This window comes from Triturus cristatus, chromosome 11 (genome assembly GCF_964204655.1).
Source record: "Triturus cristatus chromosome 11, aTriCri1.1, whole genome shotgun sequence".
Taxonomy (NCBI): domain Eukaryota; kingdom Metazoa; phylum Chordata; class Amphibia; order Caudata; family Salamandridae; genus Triturus; species Triturus cristatus.
The window spans coordinates 148739618-148757990 of NC_140594.1; the positions used below are offsets into that span (position 1 = coordinate 148739618).

Genomic DNA, 18373 nt, shown 5'->3' on the forward strand with positions numbered 1-18373 from the left:
TGAAAGCCACACCTTCAATTGGAAACAAATTTGTGATGTCTTGTATTTACAAGTAGGCTGAAAAAGTATATGCTAAAGCTTTCTCTGTTCTCTAGAAAAGGCTTTGTAAAAATAGAGTAGTGAAGCCAGAGCAGCAAAAGAGCAAATAAAGTAGGCTAACTCTCACTTCATCCAAAAATATGTTGTACGTCATGTGAATAGTGTACCTTATTATATTGTACTACATATCAATATGTATATGACCATCATCTAGTCTTCATCAGACCACCATCTAGCTAAATCTCGCCTAATATGGAAAATGGTCCACCCAATTTTTACTGTCCTAATTAAATAAAAATCTAGTATTTGGTAGCTTTGAGTGGCTATTTAGTGATCTTGTAATGTGTTACACCCACTTTAGCAGCAATAACTTGAGATAAAACCTTTGATGTACAAGTTTATTAATCTGTCACGTCATCTGAGAGGAATTCTGCTCTGCTCCTTCTTACAAATTTGCTTTAGCACAGTGAGGTTTAGGATCATTAGTTTATTACAGTTTTTCTCCCTGCTACATTATGTCAATGAGTTTGAGGTCTGGACGTTGACTTGGCAATGTCAGTTTTGGTTCCTTTAAAAATTTTTTTTAACTGAAAACGAAGAACAAAAAAAGGCTTTACATACCATGTAGCAGTCACATAAGTTGCATACTAGTATGTAGCGAGTTTATTTCAAACTATCCCTCCATTATGACTTGACATCCATATTTAGCACTTTTACGGCTCATCAAAACAGTATTTAGATTTCTACCCTGCTACCATTCACCCTCCCCCTTCAGTCCCATAGCCCTGTCCACTGTATGCCATCCATCTTCCCCAGACCTCTTCCCATTTCTCAGGGCAGCCTCTTGCTGTGTATACCACATATACTGCTTGTTGGCACCAGTCCAAGGCCGTGTCCTAGTCTGTATCTGCCGGCACTGTAGTGGCTTCCCATGCCTGGGCAATGTTCCTCTTAGGACTCTGGCTGCTAGCCTCAGCCATATTTCTTTATACCTGGGCCAGTTGTGCTCCCCTTTTATCCCTAGGAGCAAGGATTTGGCCTCGAGGGGGTCCTCCATCCCCACCACCTGCATCCAGAACCTCCGCACAAGCTGGCAATCCAATAGCATAAGGAACAAGCATTTTCAATGCAATACGCCGCGTTTCGCATTTGCGAGCGGTTAAGCTATTGGCATTGAAAATGACCCTGCCTTTTATTTGTGTATTTAAAAGGAACACCTGTGTGTGTGTGTGTGTGTGTATATGTATGTATATATATATGTGTGTGTGTGTGTGTGTGTATATATATATATATATTTTATTCACGCTCCAAATTCCTTAATATATAAAGAATACAAGCACTCACGGGTAGCGTGGCAGCGGGTCTTTATTTCCACAACAGACGCGTTTCGGCGATCTGCCTTCCTCGGTGTTCACGGCACACCGTAACCGCCATTTTTTTATAAGCATCATAGTGTGTCAAACAATTAGACATAGACAGAGGACAGTATGAAGTGTCGACGGAGTTAATTGCGCCATCTTGTAGTGTAGCTGTATCCATTATATGGAATATACTTGTACAATGCGCGATACACAATTTTCCAATTATCAATTCATTGGTTATTTTAAGCATATACACACAATAGTCACTTTAAATAAAATGATCTCCGCACATATCAGGACATAAATTCAAAGTCCCTCAATGGATGTATTGCATCAAGTAAGCATGGCAGCAACTCCACCCATATCCATAATAATGCCGTGTATCGGCATGATGAAGTGCAGTGCCGATACACGGCATTATTATGGATATGGGTGGAGTTGCTGCCATGCTTACTTGATGCAATACATCCATTGAGGGACTTTGAATTTATGTCCTGATATGTGCGGAGATCATTTTATTTAAAGTGACTATTGTGTGTATATGCTTAAAATAACCAATGAATTGATAATTGGAAAATTGTGTATGGCGCATTGTACAAGTATATTCCATATAATGGATACAGCTACACTACAAGATGGCGCAATTAACTCCGTCGACACTTCATACTGTCCTCTGTCTATGTCTAATTGTTTGACACACTATGATGCTTATAAAAAAATGGCGGTTACGGTGTGCCGTGAACACCGAGGAAGGCAGATCGCCGAAACGCGTCTGTTCTGGAAATAAAGACCCGCTGCCACGCTACCCGTGAGTGCTTGTATTCTTTATATATTAAGGAATTTGGAGCGTGAATATTGTGCGGCAGGCACCGCCGCACTCATAGCACCCGACCGCGAGTGACTCGTTTTTGGTGCAACTGGAGCAGATATATAATTTTTTTTTTTTTTTTTTTTTTTTTTTTGACTCTGCTTGCATAGTTGGGTTACCATGAGCAGCTTCTAAACAAAGGGGCACGGCCAACATTAAAGTGAAAGAGCTTATTGTGCTTTCACCCAAAGGTAAATTCAAAAGCTTCTGTAGCGCGGCCGCTAAAATGAAAGCGGCCCACGCGGATACTGATAATTTAAATGGGCGCAGCCGCTAAAGTGAATGGGGACCGAGCCATATATTTAATAATTAAATAAGCGCGGCCGCTATAAAGCGTACCGCGCTGTCATTTGACTAAAAATACATTACTATTAAAAAATTTTTTACAAACACACGTCCGGGTGCTCTGCGATGTGGAGGGTGGAAGAGCATTAAAAAATAATAGTGCTCACCAACTTATAAAGCAGACCGTGTAACAACCGAAGTAAAAGGGTCTTTCCGTGACACTGTAGTGCGTGTCCTAAAGTGTTCAAACTCCACTAGGCCAAACTCCCCTTGTAGGTCAGCAGATATTAATAGAAGCCTGATCGGTGGAGAAATTTAAAATGTATGAGTCGCAGTCTGTAATTTGGGGAAAGATATTTGAGCTGAGAGCAGCAAAAAGTCCATTGTTCATCAGTCGGGGGGCGGATCTATTTCTGTACACCATTGCTCTAGTGCTTTAGCCATTGTGATCTGGCAAAGCAGTCTGCGTGATGTTGTAGAGGCGTGAGATTAGTTTTTCAGGCGATGGGTTGGTTAATAGGTTTTCTAGTGCTGTCTGGACTGGTGGTGCAGTCGGGAAAGAAGTAGGCATTTGTCTGCATTTGGCACCAAGTTACTAATATATAAGTAGTTCCGGTATAGGTGTCTGGGACTCATAAAGGCCATGTGGATGGTAGAGATCACCAAAGGTAGCTAAGCCCATTTGGTGAGCGCATTGTATGGTTCCTTTATCGTGTAAAGGGGAAATGAGGGGGTGGTATGCTTGCGGTTGTTGAAGGTGTGTAAAGTGACGGGATATTTGCACGTCTTCAGAGTCCCTCCCACGCCCACCGCATGGATTCCACTGTTTTTATCTCCTTGCTTGTTCTCTTGTAGGTTTGGTATATGGCAACCTGCAGCAGAGCAGGCACAGCAACATCTCTCTCCACCGCTACATGAGGCTGGAATGGGGTTGGGTGGATGCAGTAATGTAGGTATTGATCTTGCGCACAGAGCACATGTAGTTCAAAATCCAGTGCCCCATACCTCCCTGCGAGAGCCTTAAAGTCAGTAATTCCCAGGATATGCTTGGTTGTTTACCTGCCCATGCATGGGTCACCAGTAGGTGATTGAGTTTCTTGAATGCTTGTGTAAGTGGTTGCGGTATGTTTGAAAATGTTATGTTACTGCCATTTGTATAGCGCAACAGCTGCCCCAGCAAAGTAGCGTCCCGGCGCTGTCAGCAGAGTGACTAACACGGAAGAAGACAGGAGCTACACACAGGGAAATGGGTATGTTTTTATGGCCTTTCTAAGCATCAGATAGTTAGTATGGCTACGTATGTGAGAGGGCAGTGAGTTCCAGAGGAGGGCTGCCCTATTAACGAAGGAACGACCACCTGCCTGTACTTTCTGGAACCTAGGGACCCTCACCAAGTGTTGTCCAAGTGACTGTAACTGGCGTGTGGGAACATGGGGGGTGACCAGGTTGGCCAGAATACCCGGAGTGCTGCACTTCAGGGCCTTAAAAGTGATACACAGGGCCTTAAATTCAATTCTCATGGCCGCCGGCAACCAGTGAAGCTTGTGGATTGTGGGTGACACCGGGCAGGACCTGCCCAGGCCAATCTGTAATCTGGCTGCTGCATTCTGAACCCGTTGAAGCTGTGCAATCTCGGCCTTATTAGCCTCTAGGCACAGGGAACAGGCAGAGTCCAGTCTGGACATTATAGCTGCCTGAATAATAATCTGGCGAGTCGGGCGAGTCAACCCCAATAAGGGTCTAAGCCCCCGCAGGAGCCCAAAACAAGTCCCTACTACCTTTTTTAGTTTGAACTTGATAGTTGAGTGATGAGTCTAACCATACCCCCAGGTTTTTGACAGCTTGCTGGGGGAGCCCTTGGACATAGAGATTGAATAACAGGGGACTGTCGGAGGAGCCCTGTGGGACCCCTTGTTTGATGGGGTGGATGTCTGAGGCAAAAGGGGAGAGAAACCCTAAAAGACCTCTCGCTAAGGAATGAGGTGAGCCACTTCAGGCCGAGCCGATTTCTCCCCCCCCCCCCTCCCCCCACCTCCTCCAGACGTTGTAACAGAATGGCATGAGACACTGTGTCAAACGTTGCGCTGAGATCCAGCAGGATCAGCGCTGACGTTTGTCCAGTGTCTAAAGCAGACCAGAGACTTTCTGTCACAGCCAAGAGAGCAGACTCTGTGCTGTGACCAGGTCGAAAACCATTCTGGGAGGGGTCCAGCGTACCATTCTCTGTCAGAAAAATCGAGAGGATAGAATTAACATGCGCTTCCATAATCTTAGCAGCCCACGGAAGTAAAGAGATGGGGCAATAATTTTCGGGCTTGGCCGGGTCCAACACAGGTTTTAATAGAGGTAGCACTTTAGCATGATAAGCATAGACATTTAGGTAGTAGTGTCATTTTGGCTATGGCTATTCTGCCTGCCAGATAAGAGGGGGGGGGGGGGGTAGGTAGTCTAGACCAGGTCGCTATTTTGCCCTCTACCCACTCCCATTAGTCGGCCATTGTTCATGCACCAGATCTCCTGCAGGTCTCTACTATGCCAAAGTATTTAACCGAGCCCTCAGCCCAGGCTAGTGGGAAGTCAAGGTCTAACCTGAGTGGGGCGGCTGACAAGGGAAGGATTGAAGACTTGGCCCAATTTACATTTATTCCAGACATTCCTCCGAATTGGAGGACCTCTTGCATCACAGGGTTAAGATTCTCTTCCGGTGCTTGTATAGTAAAGTCATCTGCGTACATTGATATTATTAACCCTCTGTGTCCCAGTCCCCTTGCGGGAGGATGATGGCGCATTCTGGCAGCTAGAGGCTCCATGGCTATTAAATAGCAGAGGAGAGAGGGGGCACCACTGCCTTGTGCCGAGTGTTATCAGGAAGGAATCAGACAGCAAGTCATTTGCTCTGTTTGGCAGTGAGCTGGGTGTAGAGCAATGAGTGGGAAGAGTGGCTGCAGTAGGCCTTCTAAAACAAAGTTGTCAATCCATCCACTCCTGGGGCCTTGTCTCCTGGCATGCCATTTATAGCTTGGAAGATGTATTCCGCAGTGAATGACTCGTCCAGGTAGGCCCTGTGTGCATCACTCAGCCACACCAACTCCATTGAGTCCAGATAAGATTTCAGCTCTGGGTTAGGGCTGTGTAAAGAGAAGCATAGAAGTCTTAGTTGTTCCAATGTGGCGGTCTGCCGTTTTTATTGGGTTGGAGTCCGTGTCTAGGAGTTCAGTGATATAGGACGATGTGCGTGACTGCTAGAGCTTTGCCCAGGCGATTTCCTCCTCCTTTGGGCTCGAGTCTGCGTCCCCAGAAAATGTCTCTCCCTAAATGCCTCTTCGCGTTCAGAGATTTTCGCTCTAAGGGGTGCAAGATGCGTGGATACGCCACTTTAATAGTATAGGAGTGTGGCTTTGCGGATATCACGCTCTAGCCTCTTTAGTCTGTCTAATTGATTTTAGTACCCCAGATTGCTTAGCTATGCACGCTCCCCTTATCACTGCCTTAAAGGCCTCCCATAACTTAGAGGGGGAGTCTACTGACTTTTCATTTATGGAGAAATATTGTATAAGCTCCGATTGTATCTCTTCCCTAAACACCGCATCACACAGGGCGTTTGGGAGCAGGCGCCAGCAGAAGGCCCACAGGATGGACTGTGGTATGTTCCAGCTAAGCAAGACCGGGGGATGGTCAGACCGAGTGCATTGCATATGTCAAGTGTCAGTAGTCCAAGTCGCAACGTCCCCAAAGACGAGATAAAAGTGAAGTCTGGACCAGGCATTATGGCACGAGGAGATACTCGTGCCATAATGCCTATCAGCCTGTTTTCCTGGGATAAGGAGAAAATCTTTTGACTGCCTCTGGGGTGCAATTGGCGGGACGATCCCACACGGTCTAGGGAGTCCTGCAGGATGGCATTAAGATCGCCTCCCCATACCACCGTGTCGCAGCCCAGCATTGGGATTTTTGACCAAATGGTGTCGCAAAAAGCTGGGTCCATCTACGTTAGGACCATAAACTGCGACTAGTGTTACAGGGGTAGTGATCAGTGTGACACTTGAAATGATGTAGCGGCCTTCAGGGTCCAGCAATGTGCGGGGCGAGCCAGCGTAGCGTCTAATCAGTATTGCTGTCCCTCGAGTGTAATTGGAGTATGGTGCTTAGTGGTCGGTCCTCCACCCCCCCACTCCCACTCCAGCCCCACCCCTCCCACTCCAGCCCCACCCCTCCCCCAGTTTCTCTTATGGAGTTTGGAGTCTGCTGTGTTTCTGAGGAGCATTTCTTCTAAGAAGCAGATGTCAAACCTGTGTCTGATCGGGTAGGAGCGCAGTAGTCTAGCTTTCCTATGTTAGTTTAATCCGCTTATGTTCCATGTTAGTAACGTTACAGCTGACATCTACCCGTATCTGTAATATGATGGGTAGTTGTGTGATGTGCTGCTGCACGCAATGCACATGTCAATTGTCTAGTAGTGTGTGTAGTTGTGGTGATAGGGTGCATATTCTGAGCTCTGTATCCTGCCTTTCTGTCTATGTACATAGTGTGCATTAAACGACTGCGAATCCTCAAACACCCCCCCCCAACTAGGTTGTGGTTTCTGCCCCTCCCCACTGTCCTATTATGTAAACAAACCTATTCAAATATGGGAGTTCTCCCAGCGGGGGCACGGTTCGCTGTCCTACTACCCTACCCGTGTGGCAGGGTGGTCGGGTCTTGTTTCTAGTTCGGGACTTCACGTACTATGGAAAGCAGCGCAGCTAAGTCGCACGTATTAACTCAGTCATAGTGGGGTATATCTCAGTCTCCTGTGGTGAGCATTAGCTAGGTTGGCCGTCACCCAGCAGGTAGTGTTTTCATCATCGCCGGCCAGTAGTGGCGCACTCAGTCATTGTTGCTGAGTCCCAGCTCCGATCCAGTCCGTTTGGAAGAACAGGATGACTTGTCTCTTGGTGCTGACATGTTTGAACTTTAAAGCCGTTTTAGGGTTGGTGAACAAGTGGAAATGCCCGCGATGTGAGATGCTTAATTTTGCCAGATACAACATGGCAAATGGAATTTCGGCTCACTGTAGGATACGTTTGGTAGGAAGAAATTAGCGTGCGGCCTGGACCAGTGGAGTAAAGTCTAAGGGGGAAAAAAAGATGTGGTTGCCATGGTGATTTATAGGGCCCGGTCCCTGGCCGCCCTTAGCACTGAGTCTCGATACCTGTAATTTAGTAGGCGTCCAATTATAGGCCCAGCGTGCCTCCAACTGGTGGTCTTGGCCCCAGTGAGCAGTGTGCTCGTTCTACAACAAACACAGGGGATAGGAACCATGCAAACAGTTCCCAGAGCAGTGTTTCTACGGAGGGTTCCATTTTGGGTATAGCTGTAGTCTCTGGTATTCCAGCAATTCTTAGATTGTTGCGCCTTGAGCGCCCCTCTAAATCTTTGCTTATTGCTTTATTTACCATGAGTATCTTTTCCATGTTAAAGAGGTGCTCCTTAGATTCTACTTGGTAGCTGTGCGCATCTGAGGTGCGATTTTTGTTTTTTTTCAGCATGTCCAAACGAGTCTCATGAAAGTCTACATGCTTTTTTTTACTGTGTCTAGCCCGGACGTGAGAGCGTCTATTTTCGTATCAATAGGTTTTAGTTTTGTGCGGACATCCAGCATTATGGTACGCAGGTCTTCCTCCTGTTTGTCTCCGCATTCCCCAATGTTTACTTCTATTTCGCGTTCTGAGCACGCCTCCATGGTGCGGGAGAGGCGCTTGTTCTCAAAAGGTAGGTTAGACTGTTTTGGGTCGTTCTTTCCCATGTTGATCGAGGTTGAAGGTTCTTGAAGAAAAGCCTGAACCGGCTCCTCTCTTCTTCAGAGCCCACCGCACAGAAGCCAGCTGCTATCCCGGCCCAAAGGACTTACGCGGTCCACGCTCCTGATCCTCTGTTTGGATTCTTCTGCTGATCTCTGGTGGGGGCCGACAGGTATCCAGCGGCCGCTGTATCACCGGAGCCTCCTAAGTGTCAATCTTGGTAAGTTCTTGCTCTCTGTCTATCTTCTTGCGCAGCTCGCCGTGCTTCCTGGCCAGCTTCGTGCTCTTCGGGCTTCAGCAGGATCTCCAGTATCGGGCCACAGTTGAATGCCAATACAACTCCAGTGTTACTTGAGTGTTGGGGCTCACTATTTGCTACTGCCAGATATCCGATCGTATGGCAATCGGCTTCGACCTACTATGATGGAGCACGCCTCGGCGGCGCTGCAGTTATTTCCCCATGGGCTCAGCAGGATCGATTAGTGCTGTTCGGCGCGTTGTATCACAACCCATCATTGTTCTACTAGATGTGTGTGGCAGTTGCTTGGGTTCCGATCACCTTGATGGCTGCGGATATATTCAGGATTATGGGCCTGGCCGGCAGAGCCCTCTTAGCAAGAGGCCATACTGCAGCTTGACGAAGCAACGCCCCTTCCCCCAAATCTTCTTAATTTATCACTCCTATGATTAAAATGTATGATTTTAAAAATTTTCAAACGGAACCTTATAAATTCTGAAAAAGGCTTTTCCATCTCAAATGCACCCTTTTTCAATTTTGGTGTACATGTATTAATTCAATCAAGAAAAAGGTTCTAATTTAGTAGTCTGTGCTCTACAAAGGAGAGCTACTTACAGGTAGCTGGAGTGCTTCCAGTAGCTCGGGAGATACTCGCTGGAGCAGCCTGCTGCACACCAAACAGACTGGTAGTAGCACTTATTGATGAACAGCCAATTGTGCCCTTTCTTAGCAGCATCTGATATTATTCCATTCTTTTTCTTCAAAGATATTTTTATTGAATTTTCCCGAACATACAATCGAAGATATTACCATCACAGTACTCCTCGCAGGGGGACAGAATAACGCAACAGTGAATACAGTTGCTGAAGCAAGTGCGTTGCCTAATACACAACACGCTCCGGTCACAAGGGGGAGCTCATTTGTAAGGTTACAGCTTCTGGTGGTAATGGAGCGTAGAGCAAGAGCAATAGGCACAGAAATACGAACAATGAATGGTATGTCTGGTATATCTTTCCCTGTGATGGCAACTTTATCTATGCCTTCCAGCTGGAAGGTGCTAGATGTGGAAAACACAATCATAAACAAATAATTCCCAAAAAGGAAATAAAACATAGGAGAACAAAGTAATTCTCCCCCCGGAACACCCCCTTCCTCCCTCCCCCACCATGGTGCCGGCAACAGGTATGTAGTGGAAGTATCTTGAGACATAGACCTCTACTCAAAATGGGAAGAGATGTAGGGCTCTAATGGAAGAAGGACAGACAGCCGATGGGAGGCCTCGTGAAAGAAAGGTAACTAAAGGGCCCCACTTGAATTGGAAGTTCTTATAACTATCCCTGAAAATTTCAGACATGCGTTCTAGACTGAGTAACTTCCATAAACGTGAGTGCCAAAGGGAGATAGCCGGGGCCTCTATCTTCCTCCAGGCGGCTGCCAGAGTGATCTTGGCTGCGCCAATACAAAGCCACATAATAGTTTTGTCTGCTCAGGACTGACGTTCTAGGGAGGAGTCACGGAGCCCCAGAAGGACACTCTCCATAGTTGAGGGGATGGGGTATCCCAACACATCCTTTATATGTGCCCGAATTTCTTCCCAAAAAGGGTGGATCCTTGGGCAGTCCCACCATATGTGTTGGAAATCCCCAAGCAGCCCGCAACACCTCCAGCATGTATCGGAGATGGTGGGAAATATTGTTTTGGAAGGGTGTAGGTACCAATCCATCATGGTCTTCAGGTGGGCTTCCCGGAGCTCTGTGGAGTGGTTAAATATTGTAATGTCAGACCATAAATGAGACCATTCTTCATCAGAGATGACACGTTGCAGTAAGTTCTCCCACATAGACCTATACCGTGGACACAGTGCAGTCCTGAGAAGAAAATTGTAGATAAAGGATATCGCCCCTTTCATAGAAGTGGTCTTAGTGAAGAAGGCCTCAAATTTGGTGAGAGGACGAGTAACTGCCTCCCGTATCTGAGTAAGGGCCCAGTGCATTAGTTGAACATAATGATACTGCTCCGCGTTGCTTAATTTATAATCTCGCTTGCAATTGTCAAACGTGAGAGGGTCATAGTTGTGGAATAAGTGTCAACGCTAAGCAACCTCCCTCCTGCCAGGCATCAAAGGGTCCCTCCTGGAAAGCTGGGGGGAATGTGGTGTAAATGGAGAGGGGAACGAAGTCCACCTATTGTCACCCGAGACTGAGTCCCATACTCTCAGGGTAGTGCGTGTAGGAGTGCTGATGTACGTGTTCTTGGGCCTGTCCCCGCTAGGCCGCCACACCTAGTCCCAAACGGTCCGTCCCGTCACACTACTGTCCATATGTAACCAGTGTTTATCGGAAGATGATTTTGACCATTCTACTAGGACTCTCAGCTGGGCAGCTTTGTAATACAAGTGAATGCCTGGGAGTCCCACCCCTCCCTCCCTGCAAGAGCGACACAGAGAGAAGGAAAAGCGACCCCCCCCCCCCCCCCCTGCTAGATGGAACGTAAGATCATAGCTTTCACTCTACTGAAGAAATCCCTATCTAAGTCGATGGGCAAAGCCTGAAATAGATAAAGGAGTTTAGGAAGAAGTGTCAACTTCACGGCATGTATACAGCCCAACCACGACAGAAAGAGGGGCTTCCATTTCGTGAGTTCTGCTTGCATTAGTGTGAGAATGGGGGGGGGGGGGGGGAGTTAGAAGCGTAAAGTTTCTCTAATGGGGGTTTCAGCTGGACTCCCAAGTATTGAATGGAGGAAGTGGCCCCTAGGAGTGGCGTAAGAGACTGGAGTCTAAGAATTTCCTCTGGCGGGGAGTGAGGTTGAGGATATAGGATTTATTTTAAAGCCTGCTACTGCTTCGAAGCGTTCTAGCTCGGATTGCACATGCGGGAGTGACGTAGCCGGTTCAGACAGAGACAGGAGGATATTGTCTGCAAACAAATTTTATGGGACTCCCCTGTGAATGGTAGCCCATGGATGCCAGAATTAGCCCTGATTGCTAGCGCCAACGGTTTGATACTGAGAGCAAAAAGCAGTGGTGAAAGGGGACATCCCTGCCGGGTGCTTCTAGAGTGGACAAAGGGGGACGATTGGATCCCAATTACCACCACTTTCGAGCTCGAATGATACTAATAAATTTAGGAGAGAAGCCGAACGCTGCAAGAAATCTCCAGTCGACCCTGTCCAAGGCTTTTTCAGCGTCCAGTCCCACTAGAACTGCAGGGATTTGGCGTCTGTTGGCCTTCTCAATCCGATGGATAATAAGACGGGTGTTGTCATGTGTTTGGCGACCCTCAATAAATCCAGACTGGTCAGGGTGGATGAGGTCGGGCATAAGGTCATTCAGTCGTCTGGCTATAATGGAGGAATACAATTTGGCTTCAAGATTAAGTAAGGCGATAGGCCTATAAGAGGCACATCGGTGAGGGTCCTTCTCTGGCTTAGGTGTCACTGAGATTATAGCTTCCGACATGGAGCCGGAAGTCGTGCCATCCTCTGCCATTCTATTAAAAAGTCGAGCTAGATGTGGGCTGATGTCAGAGGAAAATGGCTTCTAAAAAAAGAGCGGTATAACCGTCCGGTCCAGGGGCTTCGTGGGTTTTTAGTGCTTTAATGGCAGCGGTAACATAGTCTGTGGTGATAGGGGCGGTGAGCAATTCGTTCCACGTTTCAGATACCTGAGGCAAGGATAGATTCTGGAGTTTAGCTTGTTGGGTAGCAGAGTCTAGCGTCTCTCCAGAGTATAAACGTTCATAAAAAGAGCCAAATAACTGCCTTGTCTTCGTCTTTATGTGTGATATATCCAGAGGGGCCTTGAATGCCTCCTATGTACTCTCTCTCCCTTTTATCTTTGAGCTGTCTGGCGAGGTGTTTACCAATTTTGTTGCCCTGAGTATATGAAAGGTGCCGGAGTTTAAGGAGCGTAAATTCTGCTCTATTATAGATAGCCCGGAGTTTACCACGGATCGCTGTTGGATTCCGAAGAGTTTGCCTGGTGGGGTTCAATTTGTGGGCAAGTTCAAGAGAAGAAAGCTCGGTCTCCAGTGCCTCCCACTCTAGTGCGCTGCTTATTCAAAGCTGCATTAAGGTCAATAAATTTCCCTCTAACAAACGCCTTAAGTGTGTTCCGAGTGGTAAATTCCGACGTGTCTTCTGGCTTATTAGTAGCAAAGAATTCAGCAATGGTTTCTCGGAGTTTAGTACAAGAATTCCTTTTCTCTGGTGAGCGACGCCGGGAAGTACCATCTGGGGGTAGTCGAGGCGTTTCCACCCCAAGTAAGACTAGCAGAGAGCAGACTATGATCTGATACAGAAAGGGGGAATATCTTGGCCTCCTGCAGGGCGCCATGCAAGGATTGACTAATAAAAATGTAATCAAGCTGGGAGTATGTATGGTGAACATGTGAGTAGAACGTAAAGTCATGGGTCTGAGGATAGAGTGCGCCAAGAGTCTAGAAGCCCCATGTCGTAAAGTTGATGCTGTGTGTCCAGGGAGAAGAAGCCCATGTCTGAGCGTTGCGCGCATGTACTATCCAGCTCCTTCTGCCAGATCAAGTTAGTCACCCATGAGGATTAGAGGCCCCTCCGCAAAATCTGTTAATTTCCCCAAAAATGTGTGCAGGAAGACAGTCTGTCCAGCATTAGGGGCATATACTGCTGCAAAGGTGCAAATTTTCCTCGCAGGTGACCCTTGATCATAACCCAGCGGCCATCTTTATCATGTTGGACTCCCAATGGCTGGAATTGAAAGGAGGAGCGGAACATGATCGCCACTCCCTGTGTTTTGTCTGGGCGGAGGACCTATAGATCAATGGGAAGTGTTTATGCTTGAGGCGTGTCTTCCGCTCTGGTTAAGTGCGTCTCCTGCAGAGCTACTATGTCAAGATGGTGGTCAATAATATATTTCCATACCGTGTGGCGTTTTTGGGGGGAGTTAAGACCCCTTACATTCCAGGTACCAACAACGATCGGCATTATGGAAAAGGTCACTGTTCCCCAAAGGCTTCTATGGTCCCAACAGATCTCTGGCCTCGGTCCCTCCCCAGGATAATGCAGAGTAACAGAACAAGCCAGCAGTGTGAGTGTAGATATCCCAGAACCCCTCAGAACTTGCTGTTAAAAGCCGCCACCATGTCCCTCCCACACACACCCTGAAAAAAAAAATGAAAAACAAACCTGAAAAAGATACAATACAAACCCTACGAAATGGTTCTCATGATGGGCTAAAACGACCCTGTAGGAGCCAGGGGGACAGCAGGTCTGAGGACACCTCACCAGCAGGAAGGCCCAGGAGGTCTAATCCCTCCTGTAGGTCAGTGATGTGACGGTGTTTATTCTGGAATTCGAAGCAGAGTCCAAAGGGGTAGGTCCATCTGTATGTGATATTGTCGTCTCTCAGTTTAGTGGTGACGGGCCTGAGCTGCTGTCTCCTGGCTAAGGTAGATGGTGCTATGTCCTGATAGATGGTGCAGGAGTGACCCTGAAATGAGATGGAGCCCTTTGACCTAGTCACCTGAAGCACCGCTTCCTTGACCTTAAACGAGTGGAACTTCACCAGGATATCACAAGGTCTTTTTCTCTCCTTGCTGTAGAGAACCGACTTGGTGGACTCTGTCTAACTTTATTTTAAGGGTCTGTGGGGGCAAGCACCTCCGAGAAGAGGCCCACCAAGAAGGCCTCCAGGTCGGGCCCCTCTGCACCTTCCTCCAAGTCCCAGACCCGTATGTTCTGCTGTCGTGCTCTATTTTCAAGATCTTCCGCCTTAATTTGTGCCAAATTCAGCTGGTCTTTGAGGTTACGGACATCTCTCATCTCGGTAGAGAATTGTTTCTGCTCCTGGTGGTGTGACTCGAAGTCACGAACTCTAGTGCCAACCGAGTCCACATCTTGTTGTAAGGAGGACAAACGCTCCGTCAAATCTGACCGCAGCTGGCCTATAGAGGATTTGATGTCGTGGCTAATGTCTTTGTGCAGTTCAGATTTAAAATCCTTGAACATGGTAAGGAGGTCTGCCTTTGTGAGAGCCATTACTGCAGATCCCACTTCGCTGCGCAGTGTCGATCGTTTTTCTGCGGATGCGAAAAAGTCCGATACTTTGTATGGCGCCTTATCTGTTGTACTCTTTGGCGGCATATAGACTGAGCTGAAAAAGCCGTGCCAAGATGCCACTGAGGAGGCGAATGTGCAGGGCACCAGTTATATGGCCTTACAGTGGTGCGCAGGGGCAGGCTGCAGAATATTGAGGAGCAGTGTCCATGGGATAGCGGAGGACCGCTACTTGGGGCACAGTGATCTAGCCGTGGCGCAAGCAGAAGGAACTGTTGGCGGAACTTGGGGGCGAGATCACCAGATAGAGTGGATGGCCCAGCAAGCAATTCGCAACACTCCCCACATCTCCTGTAGGCAAGAGGAGGCAGTCCAAAGAGTGCTTCAGGGAGAGGAGCATGAGACAGGAGCACCCACAGTCTCAGCCCTCAAATTGGCATATCAATGATCCGAGGCTAGTAGAGGCCGCAGAACCGGGGCCTACAGCCAGCGGAGAGTGTCACTCCAGCGCTGTCTATGTTTAAGTCAGGCACGTGTGGTGCGGGAAGTCCAGATGAAAGCCGCACTTTGCCGCTAGCAGATAGAGCATTCCTGAACAGTGAGGTACCTCCGATTTGGCGAGAAGCCTCCCAGGCGGGATCCGGCGTACCCTCCGGAGGTCGGGACTTGCTTATTGCGCTACGACGGGACCCCGTCCACCACATTAGCAGACGCTGGCCTCTTTCCTCCAGACGACTCGGAGCGCAAACGGGCCAATCTCTCAGCATCTGAATCAGAAAGGGGCCCTCCGCTGATGCCTCACATCTTCCGACTTAGGTGGGTGACAGTTGTAGCGGTACTAGGTTCGCCCAGCCGCCGTTTTCGTGTCTGGAACAGCGCGTGGACCGGGAGCCCGGAAGGGCTACATCCGATCGGCCATCTTGCCCGGCCGCGCCCATTATTCCATTCTTAAATGAGATGAAGGCTGGATTGGTGCACACACTTTTCACACAAGGCTTCTGAATGTGTTTTTTTATGATGATGAAGTGAAACTTGTTGCAAGTTCTCTAATTCTAGGGCTTGATGAGCACTAAGTAATAATCAGATATATAAAGAAGCATTGAAAATGCAATAGGCCTCGCCTTTTATTAAGTTAAAGCCATTTGCTTTGCTATATAATACTATTAGCAAAGCAAATGGCTTTAACTTAATAAAAGGCGAGGCCTATTGCATTTTCAGTGCTTGTTTTGTATCTTCTTACACTTTTTGCAATTGGTCTCTCCATTTATTTCTATTTGTTTTTTTAATTCAACCTTTGGAGATTTATTTAATCCTTTCTCGTCATTTCTCTGTCGTTGTCTGTTGCTCACCTCTTTATCATTTTACCTCTTACTGTATAAAAGCCAATGTATCATGGGCCCTAGTGCAAGAGTCGAAATTGACCTTCTGGCTATGATAAAATACAACAATATTCAAGGTTCAGGGGGCCCTGAGGCATCTGGACCAGGGGGCCCTGAGGCATCTGGACCAGGTGCCTCTGCACCTGTTGCACCATTACAAACTTACTCACACCTTACGTTGTGTATTATTTTCTCTTCATTCCCACTCCACCTACTGACATCAGAGCGTTTTTCATTGTCCCCCTCCCCTGCCTTGTTACACAACATGAGGTAGCTGAGCTGCACGTGGCCGTTCCTGTCAGCAGGTGACTGTCCTGCCTTGCGCTGACCCTGAGCTCTGGGTAGAGCGACTCGTGGCGCTTACACCTCCCCGCCTCCTGGAGACACAGCTAACCAGGGTGACGAGCAGTGTCCGGGATACTGCTGCTCCCCCTGACGTGCTGCCTTTACAGCCGGTGTCTGCTGGGCTTGGATACGAGCGTGGGCTCTGGGGATGTGACCTGCGACGCTGGGGTCTCCCGGGCTTTTGTCTCGCCATTGTACAGTAGCCCGGGTTCAGACCTGCGTGCTCATGTTTACGATTCCTGTGAAGTTCTCTTTACTACAGGGCATGCCTCGGAGCGCTTCAAAGGGGCGCCGTCCCACAAAGGAGACAAGAGACGAGCCCCCTCCCCTCCGCTGCCTGCTAGGCAACCTGCGCGGCTGGGCCAATCCCAGCACGGCTTGCGGTGACGTCGGAGCTTTATGAAGCTCCAGGCGGTGATCTCTTGTCTTTATGGGGCCGTGTGTTTGAAACACATGGCCCCATAAAGATAAGAAAAGGCATTACTACAAACGTAAAGCAAGCGAGCCAGTCCAACTGGGACGGCTCTAAAAGAGAAAAAGTGTATGTCACTAGACGCTCTTTTCCAATGGCTGGCCACCGTTTAGCATAAACAGTGATGCCAGCCAATGGAAAAGAGGGGCGGGTCTTAAATCCCACTAGAGAGATCTCATTCATCCTCGCCAGCGAGAGTGCGCATGTCTGCGCAGTCTTACACCAGGCGAGACCTAAAAACATAGATTATTATGTTGGTGCATTTTGTTTTTCACAATGTAAACATGATTTTGCGGTTAATCACCAATTTTCATAGTGTACAATAAATAGTATTTTTTTTTTTTTGTCCCTTCAATTACCTGTGTCAATGCCTTTCATTTTTACGCCACTTGGTAATGCAGGTGCTTTGCTTCAGGGGCATTACCAACTGAACTATTTGTTGGGGTTGAGACTTTAGATTAAAAGTTTAAACCAGGATCTCAGAAACGTGTATTAACTCACTGAAATATCAGTAGTACTTAAGCCAGTTGACTGGAGCTCACAGAAACTACCCTGTACAAGGCACAAACATTCGTACTAAACTGAAAGACTATGGTTATTAGTGTTTTTGGTTTTTATATTGTGCCTTTTTTACCCGCTAGGTACTGCACATTCTTAAAATGTCCACTGTACTATTACACCAGAGTTGGCTGGACAACTTGGGTAAGGCTGACAGTTGTGCGTTCTGTGTGAGCTGAGAAAGATACTGAGGATTAGTGGAGTAGTTCTAAGTAATTGATGGACTAAGGGCCTTTTACAGCACCAATTCACCTTCTGAGGACAGCAAGGTGCTTTTATGATGTGTGTTGGTTTGAGGGCCTAGTGAGGTGCTTTAAAGAATGGATCTTGATCTAAGGTGTCCACTACGATAAGAATGTGAGAGCTGAGGGTTTGAGAGTTCAGTTGAAGGTCTTTGAATCAATCATTTATAAAGTGCTGCAAATCACCTGTGAGGGTCTTGGGGCGCTGGAGATGCTATCTGCTGCATGGTGGTTTGTTCATTTGAACATCCAGGTCTTTAATTTTTTTCCTGAAGTGCTGGCATGAAGGGGCGATTCTGAGGTGCAGGGAAAGGTTGTTCCAAGCATTGGCAGATCCGGGGATGTCTGCGAGGAAGAGGGAAACAGATCTTGGGTGTCTGGTCGGTTGGTGAAAGGTCAGGCATTTGTTAATTTACGCTGGTCCATGGTTGTGCAGGGTTTTGTATGCATGGGTCAGCATCTTTAACTGGCTTCTCTTTTGAATCGACAGGCAGTGTAGTTTTTTGGGGTGTGATGTGGGTCCTTCTGGGGAGGTAGAGGATGAGTCTTGCAGCTGAGATTTGTATTGCCTGTCGTCTCTTCAGGAGTTGTGCAGTGATTCGTACGTATAGTGTTCCTGTAGTCCAGCCTGCTGGTGACCAGGACTTGCGTGATGGTTCTTCTGGTGTTGACTGGGAGCCACCTGAAGATCTTGCGGAACATGCATAGGGTGTGGAACCAGGTGGATGAGACTGCACTTACCTGTTACTTCATAGATAGCTTGCTGTCCAGGA

The 18373-nt window shown here is 47.7% G+C and overlaps 1 protein-coding gene across 6 annotated transcripts in view; it reads left to right on the forward strand.

The window, feature by feature from the left end:
* SBNO1 (strawberry notch homolog 1) overlaps positions 1-18373 on the forward strand; it is a 1282279-nt gene that overhangs the window by 16705 nt on the left and 1247201 nt on the right. The window lies entirely within an intron of this gene.